Raw genomic sequence first — 25,651 nt, forward strand, 5'->3', positions numbered from 1 at the left:
GCTTCCTCTAACAGCAAACGCCTGGAGGGAGAGAGGGCAGGGCTGCTCTTCAGATAGAAGGCCTGGGGCCAGGGCTAGTTTAGAAGCTCAGGGCTCCGTAAGTACTTGTGGATTGGCTCATTAGAGTAGCAGTTCTCAACCAAGGTTGAGAACTTTGCCCTTCAAAATTATCCGGGAAACGAAAACGTCACCAATGTCCCAGATAAATTATTCCAAAATCTCTAGGGATAGAATCAAGGCCTGGATGTTTTTCGTTTGTTTGTTTTTAAGACAGGGTCTCACTCTGTCACCCAGGATGGAGTTCAGTGGCGTCATCATGGCTCACTGCAGCCTCGACTTCCTGGGTTCCAGCTATCCTCCCATCTCAGCCTCCTGAGTACTGGGACTACAGGAACAGGCCACCCATGCCCAGCTAATTTTTAAACTTTTTTGGAGAGACAGGGTTTTGCCATGTTGCCCAGGCTGGTCTTGAACTCCTGTCCTCAAGAGGCTGCCAGCCTCTCAAAGTGCTGGGATTACAGGTGTGAGTCACCACACCAGGCCAGACATGAATGTTTTTCAGAAACTCCCTAGGTGATCTGGATATTTATCTAGGTCTGGTCTGAATCATATGATATGCTTTATAACTACTATCTACATGTGTACATTTCTACCCTTCCTATGTTTTTGAAACTGAGGTATAAATTAGATAATATGCACATGTTGATGAATTTTGACCTATGTATACACTGTGTACCTATCACCCAGATTAAAATATAGAACGTTTCTCTTCTCCAAAGGCCATTGCTATCTTGTTACCACCTTCAGTTTTGCACGTTCTTGAACTTCAGGCCAGTGCTGCTGTGGATGTCAGTGGTTTCTTTTTCACAGCTGAACTGTATTCTGTTGTGTGGATATACCACAATTTATTTATCCATCCTCTGTTGACAGACATTTGGGTTGTTTCCAGTCTTTCACTGTTGCAAATAATGCTGCTATGGACATTTGTATATAGATCCTTTGTCTATATTCTTATTGTAATGACATTTTATTCCTTTCTCCTTTCATGTTGCACTCCAAGTCCAATTTTCCTTTTTTTTTTTTTCCACATCTGCAACATATTTATTTTTCAAAGGAATGGATTTTGAGAGAAAATAACATGGGGCAGAGATATGGAATAGAAAATAAATACAAGGCCAGGTGCAGTGCTCACGCCTGTAATCCCAGCACTCTGGGAGCCCAAGTCAGGCAAATCACTTGAGGCCAGGAGTTCAAGACCAGCCTGGGCAACATGGGGAAACCCCGTCTCCACTAAAAATGCAAAAATTAGCTGAGTATGATGGCATGTGCCTGTAATCCCAGCTACTCAGGAGGCTGAAGTAGGAGAATCACTTGAACCCAGGGAGGCAGAGATTGCAGAGAGCTAAGATCGTGCCACTGCACACTCCAGACTGGGTGTGTTTTTTTCCAAAAAAAAAAAAAAGAAAAGAAAAGAAATACAAATGTAGGTGGTTTTGCTAATTGTTTTATAACCATAACAAACTAGTTCAGTGACTGCCTTGTGTAAAACACAATGAAGGTTCCAAGATCAAGGCTAAAAATTTCAGTCTCTGGTTTTTGGGACTTAGGGTGCAGTCCTTGATTTTGGATGGATCACTGGGTGTGTGGCACCGTCCATGCTTTTAACCAGATTTGAATAGAAGAGTGGTCACTTGGCCAAGGTGGAAGCAGATGAAGCATTTGGTTTCACGTGTCACATAACTCCTGAAGTTCCTCCCCACGATGCAAGTCACGTGGGATTGGGCTTCTTGTCAAATTCCTTCTTGATATGAGCTGGAATGTCCTTCTGTGTATTCTATTTCTCTAGCGCCCGAGTAGTGCACTCCACCAACTCCTATTGCATCTCTTCCAAGATGTCAGCATTTTTTATCAAAGCCTTTCGGTTGCACATGGTTACCTAGGGAGCAAGCAACCCTCCTACCTCGGCCTCCCAAAGTGCTGTGATTACAGGCATGAGCCACCGTGCTCAGCCATGTCTGGAGGTATCTAGGTGCAGAACAACCATGTCATGGTTGAAATGCCACTGGAAGCACATTCCCTAGAGGCAAATGTGGCATGCAGAATATTCTATATTATTTCTGGGACAGCTACCTTGACATCCATCTTTTATGATAACCCTATGATCTTAGATGATTCCAGCACAGGGGGCAGTATGTGCAGAGTAGGTAGGTATTTCTTCAACAAATGTTTGTTGGTGTATTAGTCCATTCTCACACTGCTAATAAAGACATACCTGAGACTGGGTAATTTACAAAGGAAAGAGGTTTAATTGACTCTCAGTTCAGTTTGGCTGGGAAGGCCTCAGCAAACTTATAATCATGGCAGAAGGGGAAGCAAACACGTCCTTCCTCACATGGCGGTGGGGAGAAGAAGAGTGAGTGCCTAGTGAAGGGGGAAACCCCTTATAAAACCATCAGATCTTGTGAGAACTAACTCAATATCATGAGAACAGGTAGGGGAAATGGCCCCCATGATTTAATTATCTCTACCTGGTCCCTCCCACAACACATGGGGATTATGGGAACTAAAATTCAAGATTAAATTCGGGTGGGGACAAAGCCAAACTATATCAGTTGGTTACAAGTCAATATGCCACACACTTAGGCAGAGAGCTGCATATTTAGCATTTACACTGTACAGTGGATGCCTTCTCCTTGGGCATGATGGTTTCTCTTGGTCCAACTGGACCTTAACACTTGCTGGCATTAGATTAAGTGGATAGGATGGGGACTGCCCTGATGCCAGATTCTTAGAAACAAGACTCACAGTTTCATCTCATCCCATGTCATTTGTGCTCTCAGCCTTCCATGATTTTGAGACGTTAACTCTATGCTATCTAGAACTTGTGGCCATCCGTATGATTTATATTTCATTGCAGACTTTTACTTTACAAGAATTTACATGGGCCTTGAGGGAACACAAAAAGCAAATAACCGTTCTTTTTTTTTGTTTGTTTTCTAACATTGTATAATGAATCTGCACATCCCATAACTTTTTTTTCCTATTCCACAAAAAGTTTATTGTCACAATATGCCTCAAATCCTGGAAGCCCAGGGGATAGCAGAGCTCATGTGGAAAGATGTTCTACTTTCCACTGTTGTTCATTTTCCATCATCTTCAGCCCTTCCCCATTCAGGCTCAATGTCTGATTGGCTAGAACTCTGTCTTGGACACCCCCTAGCTGCCATCAGGGCTGAGAAGTCAAGTGGAAGGCAGCACTGGTGAAGGGGATTGGAAGCAGTCTTTCTCCAATGGTGCTATCTGTCCACCAAACTTGCTTTTGGGTGAAATGAGGGTCACACATAAAATAAGGATTCATGCCTATCTTGATTCATTTCATCTTAGCCCTTCCCCCAAAATATGGAACTTGAAGTAGAGATATTTAAGTAAGTAATAGATTGATTTTACCATCAGAGATGGCTATTTCAAGCATGGTGTCCATCTTAGAGTCTTAAGGCTGCTACTTTTGAATTCAGACTCACTCATATTGTTATTACCCCATCCATAGCCCCAAACCCTTACTCCATGGATCAACTCAAGAATGCATTTGAGAGCAAGTAACAGAAAAGCCAACTATGCCTTAAACAGATGGGAGCCATTCTTCTTATATAATGAAAAGTCTGGAGGGAGGTGACTGGTGTGGATTAAATAGCTTGTTTGTCTTTGTGATTCTTTTGGTTGTTGTTGTTGTTTGAGACAGAGTCTCGCTCTGTTGCCCAGGCTGGAGTGCAGTGGCACGATCTTGGCTCACTGCAACCTCTGCCTCCCAGGTTCAAGTGATTCTCAAGCCTCAGCTTCCAGAGTAGCTGGGACTACAGATGTGCACCACCATGCCCTGCTAATTTTTGTATTTTTAACCATGGTGGACATGGCTAGAACTCTGTCTTGGACAACCCCTAGCTGCCATCAGGGCTGAGAAATCAAGTGGAAGGCAGCACTGGTGAAGGGGATTGGAAATAACCGGTTATCCCACAGTGTCTGCCGCGTCCTGTTTTCACCCCATCTCCTGCACCTCACTGTTGTGTCATTTAACCTTCCAGTTTCAATGAACAGTTGCTTCTATGAGGCTGAATGTCTCTCTAGTTCATTCCACACATGGATTGTGTTCCGGAAACCTGGGCCAACTTTACATCCTCAAACACAAAGTCTCCCCGCTTCTGGACCTTTGAACTTTCTTTTCCCTCCACCCAAGCACTGCTGGCCCCAGCTGCATTCTCAGCAAACATCGGTGGTATCTTCTTAGCCTTCAAGTCTTGGCTGAAATGTCACCTCCTCAGGGTGACCTTCCCGGGCCACTGCAACCTGAAATCAGCCCTTTCTGTACCCCTCATCCCTGCCTGAAATGACCAATGTTTTTGTTCCTGGCTTATTATCTGTTTTCCCAGGAGACCTCAGAAGAACTTTCTCTCCTACCATAGTATGCCCACGTGCAAAAAACTGTAAAGATATTGATGAATGTTTGTTGAATGAATGTGTGAATACATGAAAGGGAGGAGGGAAAAATTCCAATAGCCTCCGAACTGTTGGTATATATTGTCAAGTGGGGACCATGGCCCAAATAAGTCCAGAACTTTAAGTGGTTACCACAACACTTGTTAGGAGAAAAATGCATGTACATGGAAACACACACACACACACGCCAAAATAAGGCAATAAAATAAGAAGAAAAAAGCAGAGGAATATTGAGGTGTGGGAAAGAAGTAGAGGCAAATTTTGTTGCCAGCTTTTTGCTTCATTATTCCATCTTAAGGAGTACCAGGCTGAAGGCAGGCGGCCTCACCGAACAGATAACGGAATTTGTCATTTGCAGTGGCCGTGTTATTTTTAGGTCCAAATGCATTTCTTTCAACAAGGACTCCATGTTGCTAGCTGCCAGCTCATGCAAATCGGGCCTCCATATGGAGGGACCGGGCTCTATTTTACATGTAATGCACATGTGCACCTTTGTTTGAAATAGGTTAGCTTGAAAACAGCCCTGTTCCACCCAACTACAGGGGTCTCAGTGCATGTGTGAAGTGGGTCCTTCACTGTGGCAACCTCCCACCTGGATGCCCCCTTTTTAAGAGGTCATCTGCACGCCAAGATCATTCCCAGTACACTTCAGCCCTCCAAGACCAGGGACTGTGTCTCTCATCTTTGCCACTCTTGTGCTCAGCACCTAGTGGATCTTATTAAGTGCTCATAGCATTAATATCTGAACCCCACCTTGTTCTGATCTTTCAGAAGCCTCTGCACCTTCCACATGGAGTTCATTCAATTCATTCTTGTCTTCTGAACCCCACACGCCATTTTAAGCTCTTTCACCACAGGGCCTGCATCTCTGCCCCTCAGCGCCAAGCCCCACGCCTGGTCAATCACAGACCTTTGCAAATGGCAATTCCAGAGATGACGCCCAGCTTTCAAAATGCTGAGTGCAAATTCCCTGCTTCTGTGAACTCTGAACAAAGAGAGGTGTTGCTTTTTGGCAAAGGAGGTTGTCAGGAAGCTTGGAGAAAGAAGTCTCTCTCTGGCCTGCAACCTCCCTGAATCTTCCTTTGCTCCATCTTCTGCTTCTGGAATATTCTGGATTTGGAGAACATCAGTTACACATGAAGGGAGACATGAGAGAATGAAGTGGGTGGAGAGACAAGCAGAAATCTGTCTCTGCAAAGGCACTGTCTAGAGTCTCCCCGAACCCTTGGGGCAAACCTCGCAGACCTTCCTTTATCTCCATCCTTCCTGGACAATCTCAGCAGCCGAGACCTCCTCCTCTCCATACACAGGGCCCAGCCCCTCCTTCTCCCATTGCTGGACTCCATCCAGCCAGCTATGTTTGCTTCTGTGGAAATTTCCCCCACCCAAATTCTCTGGCCCCAACTATCCTGGCCACGAAGGGAGAGTGAGCTCCGTGTAGAACCAACTGAGCCTGCTGTGCAGAAGACAGACCTTGCCTGCTTTGCAGGAGGGCAGAACCGACCTCCTCGCAGCACCGGGTGGCCTCAGGTGCCCGTTGCCAGGGAGCAAACGGTCGGGACCTCAGTGGTATTCTCCCTCTCACTCAAGGACAGGAGGGTGACCATCTGGGCCTCGGCCAGAGTTCCACGGAGGAAGCCCCAGCCTTTTCTCTCCAGCAATGATGCCGTTATCAAAACCAGGAGAGGGAATTTGAATAAAAAGGAGAGGGGAGAGAGAGTCACTGCCCCCCACTGCGGTTTCCAGGCGACACGTCGTCTGTTGCGGTCGCTGTCATACAAACCCTTTTCCCGTAAGACGGCGGGTCCCACGGGGAGAAGGGGTGAAGAGGAATATTTTATCAGCCGTGTACATATGTAACCAGAAAGGGGGCTGAAAAGCGAAACCTCGTTTCCCTGAATAGGGGGAAGGAGGGAGGGGGTGGGGACGCTGGCGGAGGTGGCAGAAGGGACTTATCTCTAGGAGGTCAACAGCGGGAACATGCGGTGACTGATTTCCACCCTCCGTCTTGTCAATGCAGGGAGCGTCTGCACAGACGGCTGTTTGGGGCACAAAGTTTAAAAGACATCTTGTTTTTGTATTTAGATATAAGAACCCAATATACATATCAGAGGTAAAAGAAAAAAGAATAATAAATATTCTAAAACCATGCCGGAATGGGGTGGTTGAGTCTTTAGAGAATGGAACGTGAATTTCTCATACATGGGCTACTTTTCACTCATGGTTTGAAGATTACTTTGCTCCTTTGGGGAAGAAACCCTAAGCACTGGGAGGCCTGCCTTCCTCTGTGTTGAAGTCTCAAGTTCATTCTACAACATGGGGCAGTGTGGCACTGGGCTGGAGAAAGCCCAGCTTCCCCGTCCAGATCTGAGAAGCCTGGAGGCCTGGTCAGCACTGAATGTCCAAGTATGCAGGGCAGAAGAGACGATTTCATCTCTGCTCCACAAAAGGCAGCCATCTCACCCCTTCCCCACTGAGCACCATCCTCGGAGGACCTTAGCAATGAGTTAAAAGAAAACAATTGTGATGAAACACTAGCTTTGCCTGAGAGTTTAGTGCAAATGCAACCAACCTTGCAGACAGTCACCAGCCTGCTTGCCTGGGGAAAGTGACCACTCACAAGGTACTTCGTGAAGGAAGCTGGTTTGTTTATGCCGCTTTGTTTATTGTGCTGGTTGGGGAAGTCTAGCAGGAGAAGGTGAACCCACGCGTTTCTCTGGGAGGCATTTTTCTGGTGACTGGTCTGTAAGTCCATTTCCAAAGAACACGGCATGAAAATGATCAGATGTGAAGACAGCCATCCTGCAACTGCTCTACCCAAACACTCGGGTGGGGCGCCTGTTACTACTGGCTCATTCAAAAGTTTGGGAGGTTAGGAAATAAAAAAGTTAAGCAAAGAGGAATGGAGACAGAATGAGAGGGAGAGAAGAGGAGAAAGAGAGAGAGAGAGAGGTGAGAAACGCAAGAACCCATCTGGACCATGCATCACATTGAAATTGCCCCGCATTAAAAATTCACCAGCCAGTGAATTTTCAAGGGATTTGTAGTAATTAGATGACAAAATGCTGGCAAATCTCAGGCTTGCCAAAGATGTTACTCAGGGGTCAAAGACTCGACACTTTCGGCTGGGTAATTTGTAAGTGTCAATCACTCGCAGCCATCAGAGAGGATGCAGCGATCTAACGGCTGCATTCTAACTAAGTCAGGCAAGCCCGCAGCCGGCCGGCTGCCAGCAAGCCCCCAGACCCGGCGGCCTGCCACTCTCTGCCCCGCTCCCGGCTCGGGCACAGACAGCGGCTGTGGCCTCGCTAGGGACTCGGAGCCAGGCGGGCCAACCCAAGTTTCCAACTTCTAGTTTGATTTGATCCCTCTTTTTTCTTTTTTGAAAGCTGCGGAGGCTTGCCAGGAGTCGAACTTCCCACCTTCGTGGAGGACAGAGTTCCCTGTTGTGCTGGTGCCATCAAAGGGTGACATGGGGCTCTCTGCTTTTGTGCAGGGTGGCCATTTCAGTGTCAAGGAAACTAGGTTCTCCTGCTTCGAGTTGCGTGATACTCACACGTCAGTCTTCTGATCTGTGAAGTGGGGAAAAGATGACTTACCTTGAAGGGTGGTGATGACTAAGGAGGGAGCCCGCGGTGCTGCCTACAAACTCATTCACTCCCTATCCATGTGCCTTTGTCCAAGCATCGTTCTGGGCACTGGGGACTCAACAGAGACCAAGATAACACACCCCCACCCTCATGGAACATTCTAGTTGGGGAGCGAGGAGAAGCAATAAACAAATAAATATGAAGTATGTCAGAGGATGATAAGTGCTAGGAAGAAAATCAAATGAGTTGGGGACAGAGCATGTCGGGGGCGGTGCTTTACACAGGATGGAAGGGAAGGCCTCTCCAATGAGGCCACATCTGAGCAGAGACCTGGAGAAAAGAAGGGGACAGAGCATAAGGCACTGCAAGGTGGCCCTAGTGGCTGAAGTGGAGCAGACAATTCTAATCGCAATGAGAATTATTACCATGAGGCTGGAGACCACTGGGCAAAGGCAGCAGGGATACGGTGGGGGCTCGGCTCCAGCAGCCTTTGACACTTTGAGGCTCCAAGAAGCTGGACTCGTGTTGCCCAGCCTGACGGCCCCCGGTAACCCCTATTCCAGAGCCCTACGAGGGCAGAGAAAGCACCCCGAGATGCCCACGCGTGGTGCCTGACCCTGCCTGTGGGCCAGGGCTGACACTGGCGGGAGGGTCTCATTCCAGCTGCTGGCACTGATTGAAAGTGAGCTGCAAAGGGGACCAGTGAGCCTGAGGGTAAATTGATGCTGTCACAGCTGCAGCCAGCTGGGACTGCCTGGACCCCAGGCCAGAAACTGTTTGCAAGATGATGGCCCTGTTTTCTCCCTCGCTGCTCCGGCCCATCCAGGTATCTTCTGGAAAGAACACTGACTTCAGAGTCAGACAGACGGGGGTGGGGAGTGGGGGTGGATGGGCCTGAAGCCTGAGTCCTGAGTCTGTCGTTTTTGAGCTGTGTGACCCTGGGCAAGTCACCACACCTCTCTGAGCCTCAGTTGCTGCACCTGAAAAATAGGCATAAGAGCCTCCCTCACACGGTTATGGGCTGGCATTGTGAATGAGCATCTGGGGGAGGGCAGATTCTCAAAAGTAGCACTTCCAACTCCCCTATAACTAAAGACGATCACACCCTGGCTATCACAATCAGAGCAAGAATTCTGCAGCCGAACCACACTTTAGGGAAATGGACTAGGGGGCAAATTGCTGCTTTAGAAGATAAGGAGCTGCAACGGGATGTCATTGTGCGGTTTGCTGTTCAGTTTGCAAAATAAATGTCCTGAAGTGGGATCTCTGTGCGGTGTCTTTTTTTGTATTTGGGGAATTCTTGTCTTGGAGCCAGGGCCAGTGTTTGTAAATCACTTTCTCCTTTGAGCTCTTCCTGGCCATTTCATATTTTTTGTGTCTGTGGTGGGGGCAGGGCACAGTGTGGGGTATATTTGCTTCCCCTCACCCGCCTCCTTCCTGGGCCTGGGTCTCCATCCCAGCCAGCCTTTGCTGCAGGTTTAACTGGGCTGTGAAACTACTCAAGGGGAAAATGAGAAACTACCCAGTGTTTCATGGGAGGCAGCGGGCTGGGCCTTCCGAGCTCCGATGGCAAACCCTCTCCAGCCACCAGCCATGGATGCAGAGAGCCCCTGGATTCCCTCCGACCAGGGGGCAAGTGTCCCCTGCCCCCCCGGATCCTCATGGTGCTTCCCCACATCAGGAAGGTGACAAGGCCCACTTGAGATGCAAATAAAAATTAGCAGCGGTGGCGAGCTGGCCCATCTATTCCCCATGGCCCCTCATGAATATCGCTCATCTTTGCAGTTTAGATGGGGAAATTTCGAGCTGACCTGGCATCCGCTTAAGAATCGATGGGACCGAGAATAGGAATGTAAATAACAAGAACAGGCACCACGCCAGTGGTGGCCGTTTATTGAGCACTTACTATGTGCAGGCCCTGTGTTGAGGGGCCTTGGACAAGCTTCCTCCCGGTCATCCTCAGGGTGGCGGTAGCATGACTGTCACCTCATCCGTGAGGCCATGCCTGGGTCCTGAGTAAAGGCATTCCCTGACCAATGTGGTGCCTGCCCCTTGCTCTGATGACATTGCAGCCCCCTCTGCCTGACATTACGTTCTGACTTGCTGAATGTCTGTCTCTGGGAGTGAGATGTGAGCTTCAGGGGGGTGGGCCTTTTTGTCCATTTTCTTCACTGCGGGATCCCCAGTGCCTAGAACAGGGCTTGGCACTTAGGTGCCTTTCAATATACACTTACCAAATAAGTGGATCCCCACTTTATAGAGATGGAACAGGGCCACGAGGATCCCAGAGGCAGGTGGGCAGGGCTGGACTCAGCCACAGTGCAGGGTCCTGGGCCATGCCCTGGTTCTTGACCTTCTGCCCACCCACTCCTGGACATGTCCTTTAGCATTTAACATTTGATGAGGAGAGGGGGTGCTCACCCAACCTACATCCTGTTTCCTTACAATTCAAACCTTTCCCGTCTGGCTGACTCACACCTTCCAGCAAAGGGCTGGGTGACCGCACAAACTGGGAGAAGATGCGCAGAGTGTACTTTTCAAGCTCATCTTTTTTTTTTTTTTGAGACTGAGTCTCGCTCTGTCACCTAGGCTGGAGTGCAGTGGTAGGATCTCGGCTCACTGCAAGCTCCGCCTTCCGAGTTCACGCCATTCTCCTGCCTCAGCCTCCCAAGTAGCTGAGACTACAAGCACCCGCCGCCATGCCCAGCTAATTTTTTGCATTTTTAGTAGAGACGGGGTTTCACTGTGTTAGCCAGGATGGTCTCAATCTCCTGACCTCGTGATCCACCCACCTCGGCCTCCAAAAATGCTAGGATTACAGGCGTGAGCCACCGTGCCCCACCAAAGCTCATCTCTTGATGGGCTCTGACTTCCATAGGCTGAGTGGTGCAGACAGAGGTCCCGCCTGTTGGGAGCCCCCTGCCAGGAGCACATGCAGGCGTGGGAGGGACCATCCCAAAGTTACGGTGTGCTGTGGTCAGGGGCATAGGCCCTGGAACCAGATTCCCTGGCTTCTGAGCCTGGTCATGCCACTTAGAAGCTCTGTGGTCTTGGGCACTCCACGACACTGCTCTGTGCCTTGCTTTTTGTCTGGAAAAAGGGGAGAACACTAGTATCTGTTTCAAAGGCTGAATGAGTTCATTCACCTAGGGGACTTAGAACAGGGTCAGTGATCATGGAATTCATGATCCAGGAGAACTGGATGCTCACACATGCCAGAGTGAAATGGAACATAGTGTGCCTGGGGTGTTTTTTTCTTTTCTTTTCTTTTTTTTTTTTTGAGATGGAGTTTAACTCTTGTTGCGCAGGTTGGAGTGCAGTGGCGCGATCTCAGCTCACCACAACCTCCGCCTCCTGGGTTCAAGCGATTCTCCTACCTCAGCCTCCCAAGTAACTGGGATTACAGGTGCCCACCACCATGCCTGGCTAATTTTTGTATTTTTAGTAGAGACAGGGCTTCTCCATGTTGGTCAGGCTGGTCTCGAACTCCTGACCTCAGGTGATCTGCCCGTCCCAGCCTTCCAAAGTGCTGGGATTACAGGCGCTGGGGTGCTTTTTTTCAGGTGGGAGAAATGCCGCTTGTGTATTAGAGAAGGGAAACTGAGATTGATGAGTCCTGAGCTGCCCCCCAGCTTGACCGTGTGCCGAAAACACTGCTCCATCAGAGTCCCAGTGGCGCTGTCTCATTTTCCTGGGGCCACTCCAGGCCTAACACCCAGCCCACTGTCAGCAGTGGCCTTGGGAGAGCCCTGATGCCTGGTCTCCCCAGGCCCCTCTGCACAAGACTTGACGTCATGTTCAAGATGTCCTGGCTGGAGGCGTCCACACCAACACAGCTTGTCTGTGATGAAGGCAGACAACCTGCTCACCTGCCTCCCCGGGTTACAAAGCCTGCTGGTTTTGGCTGGGCATGGTGGCTCATGCCTGTAATCCCAGCACTCTGGGAGGCTGAGGCAGGCGGATCACTTGAGGTCAGGAGTTCAAGACCAGCCTGACCAACGTGGTGAGACCCCGTCTCTACTAAAAATACAACAACAAAAAAATTAGCTGGGTGTGGTGGTGCACTCCCAGCCGCTTCGGAGGCTGAGGCACAACAGTTGCTTGAACCTGGGAGGTGGAGGTTGCAGTGAGCTGAGATCCAAACACTGTACTCCAGCCTGGGCAACAGAGTGAGACTCTGTCTCAGAAACAAAAAACAAAACAAACCCCCCAATCTGCTGGTTTTAAAACTACCTTTTATGTCATCCCACATCAGAAAAACAGGCAGTGTGGCTGGGGAGGGGGCCTGGAGGGCACTGAATCCGTGTCCTGGCTACTGTTTGGGTGAGTAAAGGCAGTACCTGGTGCTTTCTGAAGGCCAAGGCTAAGCTCGGGGTGACCACGGAACTGTATGTCTGTGGCTTGCTGTCCCTTTCCACATGCGGGTACACACAAACACACACGTCCAACAGGGCCCCGAGTGTGCCCCGACCTCGGCATTCTCAATCCTCCATAATCGTTGGAACTGTCTGCTCCCCCACCAGCCTGTGGCTCCCCCTGTGACCAGAGGCTGTGTCCACCCTCTTCCCCATGGACACTAAGGCCAGGACCAGCCCGGAAAGGTGCTAGTTAATGTCTGTTCTGATGAACGAGCAAATTCTCTGGGCTCTCTGTAGCCAGCCTTCAGCTGGGGGTCCAGTCTTGGGGCTGGAAGTCAGACACCCAGCAGGATGCCAGCTTATTCCAAGTCATTTGGCGCTGAGAAGCCCCCAGAGCAGCCCTGAGCCTCAGTTTCCTCATCTGTAAAATGAGGGAGACAGCAGTACTCATGGGGCTGTGGGGAGGATTGGATAATGGAGCGATGGATTCAATTTATCATTGAATCCCCAGGACCTTGAATTTAGCTCTCAAAGAAGGCTGGTTACCGTCTTTAAGACACAATCCCCAGCCCGAGAACCTGTTCAAGATGTGCCCGGATGGATGCGGCGTCTTCTGATTTCAGCCCCACATTTCTCCTGTCCCTACTCTGGGTTGACCGCTGTCTCTGACGGAAAGGAATCTTTTGAAGGCGGAGAAGCTGTCCTCTCCTGGAGCTGGGCTGCAGCAGACGCCATGAGCGGGAGTATGCAGCTGCTTCTGGGAACCGATCGCCTCTTAACGGCTAGGGACAGTGGCACCAAGACGGCGCTGCACCAGGAAAATAAAGGATTCAGTATGATTGGTTCTCTGCAAATCCCCCCATCAGCTCCTGCTGAAAACCCAACGCTCCTTCCAGTGCGTGAGGGAAGGGGAAGTTCTCTCAGCCACCAGCAGCCTGCAGCTGGGGGCTGGAGGGAGATATCCAGTTTCCAGAGCCTTCCATTGCTTTCTCCAATGGGCAGGAGCACATGCCTGTATTTAAGACATTAGGCAAAGACTGACCCAGCCAGCTGAGGGGTACAGCACCAGGTGGAGAGCACAGACCCAGAGTCAGTCCACCTGGTTCTAACCCTGGCTCAACCATGAGCTGTGGGGTCTTGAGCAAGTGACGGGCCCTCTCTGGGCTCCTGCTTCCTCATGGGAGACAAGGATGGCAATAATGGTACCCATCTTGTGGGATGGTGTGAGGGTTGAATGAGTTAACCCATGGGTAGGGCAATGATGACAATCACATGTCAGGGTAGTGGATGAACCAAGACTCCAATGGGGGAGGTGGAGGGAAGGAGGAAAGCAACCCTCATCCAATGCCCATGGTGTGCAGGGGGCTTTCTACCTCTCATTTCAGTCTCCTGACTTCACCCTACAGATGGGGACGTGGCTCAGGGAGGCACAGTGCTTGCCTGAGTCACACAGCTGGGAGGCGACACACCCAGGTACGCTCAGTTAATCCTCGGAGATGGGTGTTCCTCTCATCCCTGTTTTTACAGAGGAGGAAACTGAGGCACAGAACAGCCAGGTAACCACCTTGAGGTCACAGAGCTCGTAAGCAGTAGAGCCGGATTTTCACTCGGCACTCTGGCTGGTTCCCATGAAACTGTCCACAATTCAGACTTCCAGCTGGTTCTGGTGAGATTCAGCCCGTAGCTCGCAGGAAGGGCTCAGAACAGGGCCGGGTGTCACCCTCGACTCTCAGAGTCCCGAGCTCTCAGGGTGCTCTCTTGCCTGGACCGTGGCCCGGGAGTCTCACCCCTTCTGGAGCACTCTACCCAGACAACTCATCTCTCCTGGGATCCCAGTCGGACCCCACAGCTGCAGAGAGAGGCACTGGCTCTCAGCCGGGATGGAGAAGAGACCCGGAGGGCTCTCACGTTCCTGATGCCAACCAAAACACTAGGGTGGGTATCAGACATCCCTGAAAGGGTGCAGCCCTTTCCTCAGCCCTGCCTGGGGCCGACAGCTGCCTCCTTGTACCCTGAGGAAGCCTACCAGCCCCTGGTCCCTCGTCACACTGCAGGGGTTTCTGAAGCATTCCCTTGGGCTACACATGCCCTGTGCTAGGGCTTAGAGCCTGCTGCCTGTGAGGGGACCCCCGCTCCCCAGGCTGTTTGGCGGCCCCTCCAGTGAGCAAGCAGGCGACCACGGCCACCTTGTTGCCTGTGGCTCTGCTGTCAGGCTTTCCAATTCTGGTCACATCATGCCCACACCTGCCCGCTGCCCGCTGCTGCCACTCTCCTTCCCCAGACCCAGTTTGGGGTGAAAGCCTTGCTTATTAGTCAATCTGGATCTCACTTACTGTGAATTACCAGGCCTCATTGATATTCATGAGTGGTCACATCTGAAACCTCAGTCAGCTGCCACGTGACTCCCTGCCTCGGGGAGGAGGCCGGTCTGAGGACAGGGGCACCTGCGCAGCCCTGACCCAAGGCGTCGGCCCCCAGATGGGGACAGTTCAGTGTCCTGGGAGCAGCCCCCGGCTGATGGTGTTCCATCCTGGGACTGGAGGCGCCAGCGGGCTTTCCAGTGGGGCGGGTGATGGAGAAGAGGGGCTGGGGGCTGGGTTTGGAGGGGAGCCGGCAGCCACGCACTCAGTTCCCGCTGCTGCACCTTTGCACAGGCTGCTCCTCCCTCCTGAACCTCCTTTTCCCTTTGCTCAGCTGCCTCCTACTCTCCCTTGGCTGGAAAATCACTTCCTAGAGAAACCTGCTCATTGTCCGTCTGAAGGAGGCCCCCAGCATCCTTCTCTCGTGGCACCCTGCACCGCCCCTGCATACACATTACACAGGTGTCACTGGTTGTCATTTTGGGTCTGGATGTGTGGGGATGACTTCCATGGGGGACCTAGATGTGGATCCTTGGCTTACCAACCGGTGCCTGGCACTGGGCAGCATTTAGCAAAACTCGGTGGAATGAATGGTTTACGTGTTTCCTGCAAACCAGGCACTCTGCGGTGGCTCAACACTCATCTCCTGGGTCTTCCTAACACCCCTGGGAAGGAATAGACACATTATCCCTGTTTTCAGATGAGGAAGCAGATGCAGAGATGCGGGAATCGGGAAGGAGAATCCTGGTTGGGGTGATTTTCCAGCCTGTGATTCCAGATTAAAGGGAGAAGCTTGACCTCTCACTCCTAAGGAACTGGGTTTCCTGGGTTTCTTTCTCTTTTTTTTTTTGAGACAAGAATCTCACTGTGTCGCCCAGGCTGGAGTGCAGTGGTACGATCTCAGTCACTCAACCTCCGCCTCCTGGGTTCAAGTGATTCTCCTGCCTCAGCCTCCCAAGTAGCTGAGACTATAGGCACCCACCACCATGCCTGGCTAATTTTTGTATTTTTAGTAGAGACAGGGTTTAACCATGTTGGCCAGGCTGGTCTTGAACTCCCGACCTCAGGTGATCCGCCCATCTCAGCCTCTTAAAGTGCTAGAGTTACAGGTGTGAGCCACCGTGACTGGCCAGGGCCTGGGTTTCTTGGAAGCACTGGCATCTCATCTTGGGGGGGTCAATGGCTTCTGCCCCAGAAGTCAGGACTCTCAGGCAAGATGCAATCAAAGTAAAAACACAGCAGTCAACTCAGAAAACACAAACGCTGACTGCACCCCTTCCCATCCACCATCCCGCCTCATTTTGAAAACTGCTTTACTGAGTCTGCTGGGTGGACGGCAAGGAGAGAGGTATGAGTACACTATTATTATTATTATTATTTTTTTAATTATACTTTAAGTTCTAGGGTACATGTGCACAACGTGCAGGTTTGTTACATATGTACACATGTGCCATGTTGGCGTGCTGCACCCAGAGTACAGTATCCTAAGTAGATCACCTACCTAACCAGAGAGAAGAGAGACTGAAGAATTGGACTGTTTTTAAGACACCAGGAAGTTAAAAATCTGGGCTTCTCTGGGCAGGAACAAGGACGAGCTGGTTTTTCATCTCCCCCCAGAAACGAGGCCGCCCCAGCTGGGTGGTGAGGCAGGGTGGGGCCGCTCGCCCCTGATTCAGGGCTCCACAGTGAGGGCAGGGAGGCCTAGGGAATTGGAGAGGAAGCAGAATGCAGAGAAATGAGGCTAAATCCAAAACTCAGATTTCTAAATTCAAAGGTTTCCCAGGGAAAATGGGGTTTGAAATGACTGAGTCTTGGGAACCAGAATGAACTAGATCTGGCTGTTGAAGAGCCCTGGGGGCACTTTTTAAACCGGGGATGGGCACCATTTCCAATCCACACCGCGGCCAATCTGAACAGGCCGGGAGAGTGAACGAACGTGTGGGTACGTGCAAGGTCTGCTACAGAGGAGGTGGGTGGGGGGAAGGAAAGGGGTCCGGTTTGCCATCCGCCCTGGCAGGGAAGGAGGGATTGGCTTTGAGCTGGCTGGGCTGGCTTCCCTTCCTTAAAGATGATTGGGACTGGAGGCTGCCTGGTCCGAGGGAACCTGTCAGTGACCTCTGGGTGGTCCTGGGATCCACCTGGCTGTGACAATCAAGCCGGTTGGACCACAGTGACGAGCAAGACAAAGAGCACAGACCCTCCTGGCAGGAGGGAGTTAATTCGCTGGCCCACTCACACCTGGGGCTTGGGGAGTGCCATCTGGGTCCCTTGGCAGCACAAATGCTCCTGAAGTTGCAAGACAACTATGGGTGAGGCTGAGCTCACCTGCTGGCCAGAACTTTCCTGGTTTTGGCAATAAGTCTCTGAATGCCCCATTTCTCAAGGGGTCAGACTAGGGGCTACCTGCATTCTAGCAAACACTTAGCGGGTGCCTCTCGCTTGTGGATGCTGCTGTGAATAAGGCATGGTTTCTGTCCTCAAATTGCTGGCAGCAGGGTGACAGGGCACACAGACTCTACAGTACAGTGAGGGAACTACCCTACAGCTGTGGCAAGCCGTACAGAGGACCAGAGGGAGAGCACCTGTCTTGGGTAGTCAGTGGACTGCTCAGAGGAAGTGATGTCTAGACCTCAAGGATGAGCAGGTGGTAACTCGGGGAGTGGGGTGAGGGAAAGGGGAGCGGGAGGCTGTCCCACTAATCTAGGCAGCACAGGGGGGCTGGCACAAAGCTGGTCCCCAAGGAAGATGACGGATGCAAGATATATTTAAGAGGTATGTAGGAGACTGACTATATTCATGGTCCCAGTTTTTTGTCCCTTTCCAGCCCATATCCATGCCTTCTGATAGACCCCTCCCTTGCTGACTCGAAGCTCCACCATGTGACTTGCTTTGACCAATGGGGCAAGTAGCAAACTTGGCACAAGAGGCTTTGAATAAACTCTTCTTCTCTGGCTCCTCTGCCTCACCCATGAAAAGATGCCTAGGCTGGCCAGTTGGAGGATGAGAGAGCACTGAGTCAGTTCAGCCTGAGGCCAGGCCAGACAAAGAGACAGCTCTGAGATATGGAAGAGCCCAGCCAATATCTGCAAAGCCACTTAATTAACCTGTGGCTGAAGGCAGAGGCATGAATGACCAAGCTGGACAAAGACTACCTACCTCAACTACAGACTCCTGAGGTAAATAAGCATGTAATGTTTTAAGTCACTGAGTCTTGTGATTGTTCATTAAACAGCAATAGATAACTAATACAAGATGGAACTGGCAGAACTTGTGTATGTAGCAGATATTTAAGGCTATGATTTTTCCTCTAGGCATAGCTTTAGCTGTCATCAGAACCATGAGTATTTCTATTACTGCTGGTTTTAGAATATATTATGCAATTTCAGTGTTTATTTTTGACTCAAGTTCTTTGAGAGTTTTAATTTATAAGAGCTTTTCTTTCTCCTGTTTTGATACAAATTTCTACTTTTATTGCATGTAGTCAAAGGATGTAATCACTATTATTTCCTCTTTCTGGAATGTATTGAGGTTTCCTTTGGTAGCCTTATATATGGTGCTCTTTTATACATGTTCCCATGATTGTTTGAAAGGAGGTACATTACATTCTATGTTTACAGCAAAGAATCTGATACCTGAAGGCAGAAAATATACATGTACACTTCATAACAGTGGATCCCAAACTGGGATACAGACAAATTGCAGGGATGGGGTGTATTTGCATTCTCACACTGATATAAAGAAATACCTGAGACTGGGTAATTCCGAAAGAAAAGAGGTTTTAATTGGTTCATGGTTCCATGGGCTATACAGGAAGCATAGCAACTTCTGCTCCTGGGGAGGCCTCAAGAAACTTACAACCATGGCAAAAGGTAAAGGGGAGGCAGGCACATCTTACATGGCCAGAGCAGGAGGAAGAGAGAGGCGGAAGGTGCTACATGCTTTTTTTTTTTTTTTTTTTTTGAGATGGAGTCTCACTCGGTTGCCCAGGCCGGAGTGCAGTGGTGCGATCTTGGTTCACTGCAACCTCCTCCTCCCTGGTTCAAGCAATTCTCCTGCCTCAGCCCCCCGAGAAGCTGGGACTACAGGCGTGCACCACCATGCCCAGTTAATTTTTGTATTTTCAGTAGAGATGGGGTTTCACCTTGTTGGCCAGGATGGTCTTGATCGCTTGACCTCGTGATCTGCCCACCTTGGTTTCCCAAAGTGCTGGGATTACAGGCGAGAGCCATCACGTACTTTTAAACAACCAGATCTCAGGAGAACTCACTTAGTATCACGAGAACAGCACCCAGGGGGATGGTGTTAAAGCATTCGTGAGAAACCACTCCCATGATTCAATCACCTCCTACCAGGCCCCACCTCCAACACTGGGGATTACTATTTGACATGAGATTGGGGGGACATAAATCCAAACCATATCATGGAGGCAGGGGAGAAGGTGCCTGGTTCAATACAGAGCCTTAAGACTCAACCTCATTAGTATTAATTCATTTGGTACAAGGAGGGCCTGGTAATTGGGATTTCACCCCCTCCATCCCAACCATAGCCAGGTTCCTATGTAGAAAGTCACTGACTGTTTTTGAATAACTTTATTCTTTATCTTTGATTGTTTATTGCTTTCTTGTGGACAGAGAAAGGGCCCTTAAAGTCTCTTGACTAATCCCACTAATAGCCTTGCAAATTTGGGCAAGGCGTGCCATCTCTCTGCACTGGTTTCACTTGTCAAATGGGGACAACAACCCCATCAATTCTGGCTGTCATGAGAACTCCCTGGCTTATAGTGCCTGGCCCAGAGTAAGGCTCAGTAATTGTGACCACTGCTGCAATTATGGCCTGGGATTCCCGTGTCCCTTCTTTAGGTTCCGATGCCGGAACTGGCTTTCAGGCCTCTGCTTAAAAGACAATGGCCTTCTGTCTCTTGCAATTAGTTAGCATTTACAGTTGAAATGCGGCTCAGCACCCACCCATGTAGTCAGTCTTCAGCAAACCAGACATGTTTCTAGGTTTTATATACAGATGATATAAGCTCACTCATTAAGCAAATATTCTTTAGCTCAGACTAAGTGTCCTGTGCTGTGCGGCTGCAAGTCATGGTCCTGCCTGAAGGTAGCCTTGCCCTCAGCTGAACCCTGTCCCCGAGTTGCCTTCTCTACCTATTTCCATTCCCCGCAACTCACTCCAGGCCCCCTGGAGTGGTACCTGCCCCACCCTCAGGAACATGCTTTGAAGTTATGTTTTCATAGCTCCGGAGTACACAAGCTGAAATCCAGATGTGAGCAGGGCTGTGCTTCCCCAGAAGCTCTAGGGGAGGATCCTTCCTTGGCCCTTCCAGCTTCTGGTGGCTCCTGGCATTCCTGGCCTTGGCTGCCTCGCTCTGGCCTCTGCCTTCTGCACCCGTCATCGGAACCTACCCACTCTGCTACAACCACGGCTTCAAAGTCAGCCAGGGAGAGAACAGGTCGGGCTTCGTGGGGTGAGGGTGTTATTTCTGCAGAGAGGTGGTGGAGGGAAGGTCCACTAGAGGAATGCCTTCCCTGGGCGTGTGCGCTGCAGGGGCATGTCCCTGAGTGTCAGGGTGTGGAGGGAGAGGAGGTGGCAGCTTCACAGGCAGCTGGGCATGGCTGCTCTCCTGCTCTTGGACCTTCAGGGGCTCTCTGCTGCCCTCAGGGTAAGTCTGCCTCTCAGGGTAGCCACTACTCACCTCCTGGGACACAGTTTAGAAACCATGTCTTTTGGGAAGCCCTCCCCACCCTTCCTTTGGACACTTGCCCCACTTCTCCCTTGGCACCATGACCACCTGTTACTTGGCCATCTCCCCAACAGACTGTGAACTTTCACAGCAGCAGTGAGCCTACTGTGTTGTATGTTTGCTTGTTTTCGAGACAGAGTCTCGCTCTGTCGCCCAGGCTGTAGTGCAGTGGTGCCATCTCAGCTCACTGCAACCTCCACCTCCCGGGTTCAAGTGATTCTCGTGCCTCCTAAGTAGCTGGGACTACAGGCACCCGCCTGCACGACCGGCTAATTTTTTGTATTTTTAGTAGAGACGGGGTTTTGCCATGTTGGCTAGGCTGGTCTTGAACTCCTGACCTCAAGTGATCTGCCCGCCTCGACCTCCCAAAGTGCTGAGATTAGAGGCGTGAGCCACAGCGTCCAGCTAAGTTTTTTATTTTAGTAGAGTTGGGGTTTCACCATGTTGGCCAAGCTGGTCTCAAACTCCTGACCTCAAGTGATCCGCCTGCCTCAGCCTCCCAAAGTGCTGGGATTACAGGCGTGAGCCACCCAGCCCGGCCGATCCTGCTGTGTTGAAAGCTGGACCCCTGGTCGCTAGTTCAGGGATGGCCAATAGGAGGTGCTCATTAAATGCTTGTAGAGCAAGAAAAACTCAGATGGTCTGCAGAGGGTTGAATGGTGACCTCCCCCAAAATATATGTCCACCTGCAACCTGTAAATATGACCTTATTTGGGAAAAAAGGGTCTTTGTACATATAACTAATGATCTTGAGATGAGATTATGGGTGAGCCCTAAATTCAATGCCAATTGTCCTTAGAAGAGAAAGGTAGGCTGGGCATGGTGGCTCACATCTGTCATCCCAACACTTTGGGAGGCTGAGGCAGGTGGATCACCTGAGGTCAGGAGTTCAAGATCAGCCTGGCCAATCAAGATACCTCGTCTCTACTAAAAATACAAAAATTAGTTGGGTGTGATGGCGGGCGCCTGTAATCCCAGCTACTCGGGAGGCAGAGGTTTCAGTGAGCCGAGATCGTGCCATTGCACTCCAGCGTGGGTGATGGAGCAAGACTCTGTGTCAGAAGTAAGTCGAGCAAGGATCCTCCCCTAGAGCCTCGGGAGGGAGCACAGCCCTTCTCACACCTGGATTTCAGACCTGTGGACTCTGGAACTGTGAAAGTATAACTTTCTGTTGCTTTAAGCCCCCCAGTTTGAGGTATTTTGTTACAGCAGTCACAGGAAATTAACCAACTGCCCTATCAGTGAAAGCCTTTCTGAAGATCTGCGGAAAAGAAGGACGTTAGGGAAAAGACAGCCTCTGCGTAGGCAACACCCCGAGGGTGCACTTGGCCAGACAGGAGTGAATCTACACATGGGGAAAACTTGATGCCTTATTCCCCCAGCCCCCCAAATTGGCATTTTGTCTTAATGTGTAAGCAACAAGATCCACACGTTACTTTAGAGTTTTTCACTGACAACCAGCACTAGTGTCTAAGGCAGTGGGTTAAGAAAAGTGGGTTAACTTTTCTTGGTTTAAGAATGTGATGAGGCCAGGCACAATGGCTCACACCTGTAATCCCAGAACTTTGGGAAGCCACGGCAGGAGGATTACTTGAGCCCAGGAGTTTGAGGCTAGCCTGGGCAACACAGGGAGACCCCTTCCCTACAAAAAACTAAAAAATTAGCTGAGCATGGTGGTGCATGCCTGTAGTCCCAGCTATTCAGAAGGCTGAGGCAAGAGGATGACTTGAGCCTGGGAGGTTGAGGCTGCAGTGAGCCATGATCACACCACCGCACTCCAGCCTGGGTGACGGAGCAAGATCCTGTCTCAAAAAAAAAAAAAATGTTGAACACATTAGATTCATGAGTCTTTTTTTTTTTTTTTTAAATATACTTTTTATAATATAAAGTTCTGGGGTACATCTGAAGAACGTGCAGGTTTGTCACATAGGTATACACGTGCCATGGTGGTTTGCTGCACCTATCAACCCATCACCTACATTAGGTATTTCTCCTAATGCTATCCCTTCCCTAGCCCCCCACCCCCCGACAGGCCTGGTGTGTGACATTCCCCTCCCTGTGTCCATGCCTTCTCATTGTTCAACTCCCACTTATGAATGAGAACATGTGGCGTTTGGTTTTCTGTTCCTGTGTTAGCTTGCTGAGAATGATAGTTTCCAGCTTCATCCATGTCCCTGCAAAGAACAAGAACTCATCCTTTTTTATGGCTGTGATTCATGAGTCTTTAAACAATGCTTACATGGGGTTCAGTTCCAACGTCAGCTCAAAAGGTCGAAATCAAGGACAGTCAAATTGACCTTGAAAATGCCCTGGGAAGGCCCCAGGCAGCACCCAACGATCTGTGGCTGAGGCTGCTGGCTGCCTCCAGCATTTGTTTTCCTGCTTCCTGTAGAACGAGGGGCTGCGTGTTTTGGGGGGCATACGGCTGCCCAGGAGAAAGACCATTTCCCAGCATTTCTTGCAGCTAGGCTCAACCAGGTGACCATATTCTGGTCAAAGTGAATGCCCAGGCTGTGTCCTTGAAGGGTAGGGCAAGCGCTCTTCTTCCTCCCCACTCTCAGTGGCTGGATGGTGGCAGCACAGTGGGATGCTGTCTGGGCCATGGAGGCATGTCAGAGCGACAGTTCAGAGGGCTGGGCCCCTGCTGCTGTCAGACCAGGCCTGCTCACCTTCCAACTGTCACGTGACAGAAATCCGCCTCCATCTCATTCAAGCTCACTAATGTCTGGGTCTGTCACAGGAACCAACACATTCCCTGACCTATATATACTGTTGCTCTGGGAGGCGAACACAGCAGGCTGTCCCCCAGCACTGGGGTGGGTGCTGTTCTTTGGTTGAGCACTGGGTGAAGTTGTGACTTGTGTTCAGGGTCCACAAAATACCTCGCAGCTCACAAGGACTGCAGTGAGATGCGTACACTATGAGGGCTGGGCAACTGAGCCCAGGAATATAAAATCCTGGGAGGTGGAGGGGTTAAGGGCGCTGGACTCCACTCCTTCAGCCTCACATCTCAGCACCTCTGGGGAATGCAGTCTGAGAATGGTTCACGGGATGCGGTGTTTCCTGCCACGTTTCCAGCTTCCTGTCCTCCTCTTCCACGAAGCCAGAGGGGAAGGAGAGGAGGCTCTTCGTGGAGCCACAGCCTGGGAAAGGAGACTGCCTTCTTTCTGGAACATTGGCCACGGGCTGCTCCCCTCCTTTCCTGGAGCCTCAGTTTCCTCATCTGTGCCACAGCAGTGACAGCCCCTGCCTAGTGACTCAGCTCCCACCTGCGAAAGTGCTTTGTAAACTGCAGGTGTGCAAGGTGGCAGTGACATTGTCACCTGGAATCTTCCTGGGGACCAGGAGAAGGGAGGGCTCCTGACAGTCTCCAGAAAAGGCAGGAGCAGCTGCTATGCAGAACTCTGCACAACAAAATGTCTGCTGTTGGCCTAAGCCCAAGGATGGGACGTGGTGGCCCCCGTGGACCGCTTCCATGAAATCTGCAATTACGGGGAAGTGGGCTTATTAAGGAAGCTGGAGGGGAACGCAGCCCTGGCTTCTAGCAATGCTATAATTAGATTGCAGGGCCCCTTTTACTTTGCTGCCGATCCAGAAGGCCTTGGCCTGGGGCTTGTGTTGAAATACCCCGGCCTCCTGGGTGGCGGGTGATAGCCCAAGCCTGTCGGGGTGCAGGAGGGCACTGCCTTTATGTTGGGGGGATGGGGTAACAACAGCTGAGGCTTGTGTAGTGCTCATGTGGGGCTGGCACCATTCTCAGCCCTCACTTAATCCTGGCATCTGCAGGAGTCTGTCCTGTTCACGGTTCAAAGGTGAGAACACCAGGCACAGAGAGGTTAAGGAGGTTGCTCAAGGTCACATTGTGGCTAAGTGGCAAAGTAGTTAAGAAGGGACATGAGCTGGGCGCGGTGGCTCAAGCCTGTAATCCCAGCACTTTGGGAGGCCGAGACGGGTGGATCACGAGGTCGGGAGATCGAGACCATCCTGGCCAACACGGTGAAACTCCGTCTCTACTAAAAAATACAAAAAACTAGCCGGGCGAGGTGGCGGGCGCCTGTAGTCCCATCTACTCGGAAGGCTGAGGCAGGAGAATGGCGTAAACCTGGGAAGTGGAGCTTGCAGTTAGCTGAGATCTGGCCACTGCACTCCAGCCTGGGCAATAGAGTGAGACTCCATCTCAAAAAAAAAAAAAAAAAAAAAAAGGGACATGAATGATTGAAATCAGGGGTTGCCAAACCACAGCTCTTTTTTTTTTTTTTTTTTTTTTTTTTTTTTTTTTTTTTACTGCTACTGTTGCCTGGTCTTGTCAATAAAGTTTTACTCAGCATATGTGCTATTGACAATATGCAAACTAATGGGCATGGCTGTATTCCAATAAAAATTTACAAAACCAGGCAATAGCAGCAAAACAAAAAAAAAAAAAAAAAAAAGAGGGCCATGGTTTGCCCACCCCTGATTTCAATCATTCACGTCCCTTTTTTTACTACTTTGCCTTATGAAAGTCCTGTTTTTAATACTTGTCTTTATACAAATTCACTGGTAATCCTTACAGCTTAGCAAGGCCATTGGTTTGATGACCTAAACAAATACAGGTTTGTATTTGTGGCATACATGTAAAAATAAACTTGTGAGTTAAAAATCAAAAAGAAAAGCGTACAGTCCACCTATACCATCTCCTGAAGCACAGAGGTCCATGCTCTGTGATTTGGGAGACATTTTTTAGTTCAGTGTTATTTTTTTTTGAGATGGAGTCTCACTCTGTCACCCAGGCTGGGATGCAGTGGCATGATCTCGGCTCACTGCAACCTCCACTTCCTGGGTTCAAGCGATTCTCCTGCCTCAGCTCCCTGAGTAGCTGGGACTACAGGCATGTGCCACCATGCCCAGCTAACTTTTTGTATTTTTAGTAGAGACAGGGTTTCACCATGTTAGCCAGGATGGTCTTGATCTCCTGACTTTGTGATGCACCCACCTCAGCCTCCCAAAGTGCTGGGATTATAGGCATGAGCCACCGCGCCAGGCCTAGGTCAGTGTTTTTCAAATCGCTGAGGTGTTGGGCGGCAAGAGGAGTCTGGGTGGGGAAGGTCAGGCCCTGCACTCTGA

The 25,651-nt window shown here is 50.3% G+C and overlaps 1 pseudogene; it reads right to left on the bottom strand.

Moving 5' to 3' along the window:
• Positions 1–1,661: 1,661 nt before the first annotated feature.
• Positions 1,662–1,930, bottom strand: LOC126931530 (dynein light chain 1, cytoplasmic-like; annotated as a pseudogene).
• Positions 1,931–25,651: the final 23,721 nt, after the last annotated feature.

Source organism: Macaca thibetana, chromosome 11 (assembly GCF_024542745.1).
Source record: "Macaca thibetana thibetana isolate TM-01 chromosome 11, ASM2454274v1, whole genome shotgun sequence".
NCBI lineage: Eukaryota > Metazoa > Chordata > Mammalia > Primates > Cercopithecidae > Macaca > Macaca thibetana.